The 6327-nt window shown below is 33.5% G+C and overlaps 1 non-coding gene across 1 annotated transcript; it reads right to left on the reverse strand.

Moving 5' to 3' along the window:
- Window positions 1-526: 526 nt before the first annotated feature.
- LOC139850957 (small nucleolar RNA R71) lies at window positions 527-633 on the reverse strand. The gene has a single exon (XR_011760329.1). It is a non-coding gene; the product is annotated as a small nucleolar RNA R71 (small nucleolar RNA).
- Between the last annotated feature and the right edge of the window lie 5694 nt (window positions 634-6327).

The following is a 6327-nucleotide window of genomic DNA, read 5'->3' on the forward strand; positions in this document are numbered from 1 at the left end:
CCCGGAGGATATTCAAGGACAATTCAGAGATCCTGAACCACTAATCATTCCTCCTAAACCACAAATCATACATCCAGAGATTGTTGAGGAAGAAACCATTAAATCAGAATCCTCTAGTGATTCAGATTCAACAAATTCAATCATGGAAAATCAGGAACCTCTAAGTATGAAAGACCGAATGAGGGCTACACGCACTGGCCAAGGTCATGCCATTACTCAACCAGACATTAATGCGCCAGATTATGAAATCAAAGGACAAATCCTACACATGGTAACTAATCAATGCCAATTTAGTGGGGCGCCAAAGGAAGATCCAAACGAACATCTTCGTACCTTTAATAGAATTTGTACTCTATTTAAAATCAGAGAAGTTGAGGATGAGCAGATCTATCTCATGTTATTTCCCTGGACTTTAAAGGGAGAAGCCAAAGATTGGTTAGAATCGTTACCTGAAGGGGCGATTGATACATGGGATGTTTTAGTTGAAAATTTTCTTAAAAGATTCTTTCCGGCATCTAAAGCCATGAGACTTCAAGGAAAAATTGTTACGTTCACGCAAAAGCCAAATGAAACTCTATATGAAGCATGGACAAGATTTGGAAAGTTGTTGAGAGGATGTCCTCAACATGGTTTAGACACTTACCAAATAGTACAAATATTCTACCAAGGATGCGACATTACTACACGAAAAGACATCAATGAAAGGGCCCGTTCACATACATTATAAACGATTCTCAATAGTTGATTACATCGCGAGGTACTTGACCTCTATATGATACATTTTACAAACATTGCATTCGTTTTTAAAAGACAAACTTTCTTCACATCGAAAGTTGACGGCATGCATACCATTTCATAATATATCCCACTATAATTGACTTAATAATAATCTTGATGAACTCGATGACTCGAATGCAACGTCTTTTGAAATATGTCATGAATGAATCCAAGTAATATCTCTAAAATGAGCAAATGCACAGCGGAAGACTTCTTTCATACTTGAGAATAAACATGCTTTAAAGTGTCAACCAAAAGGTTAGTGAGTTCATTAGTTTAACATAAATAATCATTTCCATCATTTTAATAGACCACAAGATTTTCATTTCCATTTCTCATAAATATACGTCCCATGCATAGAGACAAAAATAATCATTCATATGGTGAACACCTAGTAACCGACATTAACAAGATGCATATAAGAATATCCCCTATCATTCCGGGAAATCCTTCGGACATGATAAAACAACATCGAAGTACTAAAGCATCCGGTACTTTGGATGGGGTTCGTTAGACCCAATAGATCTATCTTTATGATTCGCGTCAATTAGTAGATCGGTTTACTAATTCTTAGGTTACCAAGCAAAAGGGGCATATTCGGCTTCGATCATTCACCCATATAATGTAGTTTCAATTACTTGTGTCTATTTCGTAAAACATTTATAAAAATTGCGCATGTATTCTCAGCCCAAAAATATAAAGGGTAAAAAGGCAAATGAAACTCACAATACTGTATTTTGTAGTAAAAATACATATGACGACATTGAACAATGCACGGTTGGCCTCGGATTCACGAACCTATATCATTTGTATATATTAATACACATTTTTGCAATCGAACAATTGTATGTATATGAATTTATTAGTTATGTCATATTTATATTAATAATATGTATATGTCTTCATATTTTCATTTTGTATATAAAAATATAAATTTTGTTATGTTATATGTATTAAATATATATGTATTTATATATATCATTTGTTTGAAAAATAGTAATTATAACTATAATGATATTAATGATAATAACTATAAAAATATTAATTTTACTGTTAATGATAGTTATGATAATGATTTTAGTAGTTACATAATAGTAATATTCATGATAATACTTAATACTTATAATCATATTAGTGGTAATAATAGTAATAATAATCTTAATATTAATATTAATGATGATAATACTAATAATGATAATCATATTTATAATAATAATGATAATATTAGTAATAATACTTATGTTCATTAAAATTGATAATAACAAAAATAATAACTTGTTTTATTTTCATAATAACACTAATTATAATAATCATAATCATAATAATAATAATACTTATATCAATAATAATAATAATAATAGTAATAATTAATATTAATAATAATACTAATTTTACTCAATGATATTATTTAGTAATATATAAAAAATATGATAATAACATTAATCATATTATTTATTTTAACATAACTACAACAAATAACAATAACAATAACAATAACAATAATAATAACAATAACAATAACAATAACAATAACAATAACAATAACAATAACAATAACAATAATAATAATAATAATAATAATAATAATAATAATAATAATAATAATAATAATAATAATAATAATAATAATAATAATAATAATAATAATAACCAATAAAGAAAATAGGCTACCTTAAAAGAAGTCCCAAAAAAAAAAAAAAATATAACGTCTCAGCTGGGTCTCGAACCCGCGACCTCCCGTTCACCAACACACCCCTTAACCATTCTACCCTTTCCAGTTTTTTTCTGAATATTCTTATAACCGTATATATTTAACCTTGCTACTTCTGTCTCCTATATCTTCTTCTTCAATCAGTATCAAACGACCCAAAACTCAAATCCAAATAATTATAGAAAATAAGGATTTAAATTATTCATCAAAATTATACATAAACTATATGCGTCTGAAAAAAATAAAAATAAAAAGAAACCTGCTGTTTGCTGTAGCGACGGTTAAATAAAAAAAATTATTGATTTTGAAAACTAGAACGTTATAGGCCAAGATTACAATACGAAATACGTTTCAAATCTGTAACAACCCAAATCAAACCACGAACAACCCGCGATTAAATATCAAAATAAAAAAAAATTCTGTGTTCAGCTAGTGGCGCGGCGCGCAGAATGCCCTGGACAGGCTGTTGTCCCAAAAAGTCAAAAACACGAAAATGTTTGACCGTTTCCCGACACAATTAGACAAAAAGCTTTTCACCACATATTCAAATATGTAACACTAACACGTTCCATTAATAAAAAGGGTTTTACGAAACCGGGCCCACATATGCCCAAATTACCCCTTTAAGTACAAAATACAAGTTTTCGACCACAAGACTTTTAATACAAATAAAGCCGAGCATGGCGATTGGGGATACGCTACCCAATCCTAATCAATCCAAAAGCAAGCCTTCTAAAGCAACTACGCGAGTCACTAGTTCCCACGCTTACCCGAGCCACCTCATCCAAGCAAATCTATAAAAAAAGTAAACAACGAGAGGGTAAGCTAACGCTTAGTGAGTGATAACATACTACATACATATATATGTATAAAATGGACACGCCACACAAATATCAAATACCGCGTACCGAAGCATCCCTGTATAAGGCAACTACGCTAAGCATACCGTACGATCTCTATGCAACAAGCTAAAGATATCAACAAATAAGTTCACCAACGACGATGTGAACAACGCCAATAAGCTACACCCGGAGGGTTAGCTACAACACAACAATACATTAATATATATAACAATATATATACGACCAAGGTTAACCCTTTAACCCAATACCGAGAACCAAGTACCACGATGAAGATTGGCCGAACTACACGAGCCTTAGTAATCCAAAACCACACGAGATTACTATCTTCACGACATCGAGGTTGGCCGAACTACAGGAGCCTTAGTAATCCGAAACCACACGAGATTACTACCTCAATAAGATGACCAAACTACACGCGTCATCATGAATCCGAACTACACGCGATTCACTTCTCCAACACCAAAACCCACGGTCACGGGATTATAAAATCCACCACATCGGGGTTATCCAAAACCACATAACAATATATGTGATAACGTAGACACAAGTGTACACCTCGCCAAAAGGAGGTCAACCAAAATGCACAACCGTGCCAATTGGACCTATACACAAGTCCATCAAATCCACCTATATGTGAAGTGAGCTCTATAACCGAGAACCACTTCACCCGACCCGCACCCATCCTACACATACATATGCACATAGGATATTAACACTCACCTTGTCGCCTTGATGAACGCTTCCGAAATAATCCGCAACTCGCCGAAGGAATGTACCTATTCCATTATCATAAATACCACAACACAATTAGGATGGATTTACAAACCAACCCAATTCGACACTTAGTGCAATTTCGACCCAATTGCACATCCAAGCATAAACCGTGCCCAAACTAACCAATAATCACTAACACAAGTGATAATGGTCCTAATTGTTGGGATTTAACAAGTCCATAAACTAACTTAAAACATTTGAAGATCAAATTAAAGCGGAAGCATGCAATTGCCATTTTAAACTTGTTATACTTTAACCATTTAAAGTTAAATCCCAATTAGGATCAAGTTGTGAAACATACTTACAAACTACAAGTAAGAAAGGAGTTTATACCTTCTCCAAGCTAGGTAGTAAGTGATGAAGATGATGATGATGAATGGAGCTCCAAAAGTATGAAACCTCAAGTTGTTATACCCCAAACTTGTGCACCAACACCTAGCCTTTGGTTAGGATTTGTTTACACTTGAAAAATAAGCTTGCAAAAAGAAAATTGAACCTTCAAAACCCCTTGAAAGTTTCGGCCAGCTCAAGGAATGTGAGCAGAATTTTTTTTGCTTTTTGATGTGTGTTTTTGCAAGTGTAAGTCTTGAATGAGTCAAGCCTTGCATACATATGGAAATGGACTTGTAATTGACCAAGAAAGAATCTTTAGCACTCTTGCTCACAACTCCAAGGCCACTAGTCCATTAGTTTAATAAAATAAGTTTTATAAAACTTGTATTTTATAAAACTAATTTTTATAAAACTTCCATATAATTATTATGTACATTTTATTTATAAAACCAATTTTATGTAAAATGTATCATAATAAAATTAATTATTTAGCCTATAAATAATTAAATTCATATTATATAAATTATTCCATAATTTATATACACATCAAATAATATTTAAGAAAACCATTTTTCTTAAAGTTCAAGCGTCGCGTATTTAATCAACGAACCAATCGTCAAGATCAAATACGAATCAGGTGTCGGTAAGTTTGTTATTGGGTATGACCCGACTTGGATCATAACACATTAGCCACATTAATTTAATACGTCTCTCGGGCATACGAAATACCTTCAATCTCCCACTTGCACGAGAAACATAAGAAATTAATGCAAGTGATGGATACAGCCTAACACACCGTCCATCACCCCTAATATGTTATGACTTTGTGCCATTCAATAACATCATCCCTTTCGAGTTCCCATCTCGAATATGATTAGGTGAATCTTTCATTATTTCCTTTCGTCCTAGATGTCATGTTAAATCCAAGAGATACAGAGTGATCACTCTCTTATAGATTTAACTTTTCAGGCCTTAGACATCTGACTCTCAACGAATAAGAGGGACAAATTCCATCTTGACTACATACGTCCTAGATATACACTTTGTAATATACCTGAGTTCTTCCTTATGTACTACCATGTTTCAGAATAGCGAAGGAAAGAATCAAGGCACAGTACTTGGTGAATATCCGAACCCAATATGTATCTCAGGTCAGAGGATACAATGATATTCGCCTTTACTCAAGAATACATGTGATCAACCACAAAGGCTCTATACAGTAATTCTTGAGAGCGGGTCTTCCAATATTTGTTTCCCACAAATATCTATGAACCTTGGTTGCAACCTTGCCCCACATTCAACCTATGAATGTATACCAATCCGAGTTCATAATAGTCTAAACCTCACACTTGTTCCCACAAATGTGATCAACTACGGAATTTAGAATAATAGTTTATTCATGGATGAAATATGCTAAATTGGAACATGACTCATAATTAAATTAATACCATAATTATATTAATGAGTTTGAACTAATTCGTTCCGTTACAATACATAAAGTAGATCAATTCCAATCACTAGAATATCGAAGCCCTAACGCACAAACATGTCCCTCATGTTTTGGCCCATGTAAAAGCTTCGTGAGTGGATCCGCAACATTTTGATCTGTGTGAACTTTGTGAATACATATCTTTCCTTTTTCAACCTCATCCCTAATGTAGTTGAATCTCCGCTCAATGTGACGAGTCTTTTGATGAGCACGAGGTTCCTTGATTTGAGCAATCGCACCCTCGTTGTCACAAAAGATCTCAAGAGGGTCCTGAATGGAAGGGACCACTCCTAAGTCGTCGATGAATTTCTTCATCCATGCAGCTTCCTGAGCTGCCAGTGAGGCGGCAATGTACTCCGACTCTGTAGTGGATAACGCAA

Source organism: Rutidosis leptorrhynchoides, chromosome 5 (assembly GCF_046630445.1).
Source record: "Rutidosis leptorrhynchoides isolate AG116_Rl617_1_P2 chromosome 5, CSIRO_AGI_Rlap_v1, whole genome shotgun sequence".
In the NCBI taxonomy this organism is placed as follows: domain Eukaryota; kingdom Viridiplantae; phylum Streptophyta; class Magnoliopsida; order Asterales; family Asteraceae; genus Rutidosis; species Rutidosis leptorrhynchoides.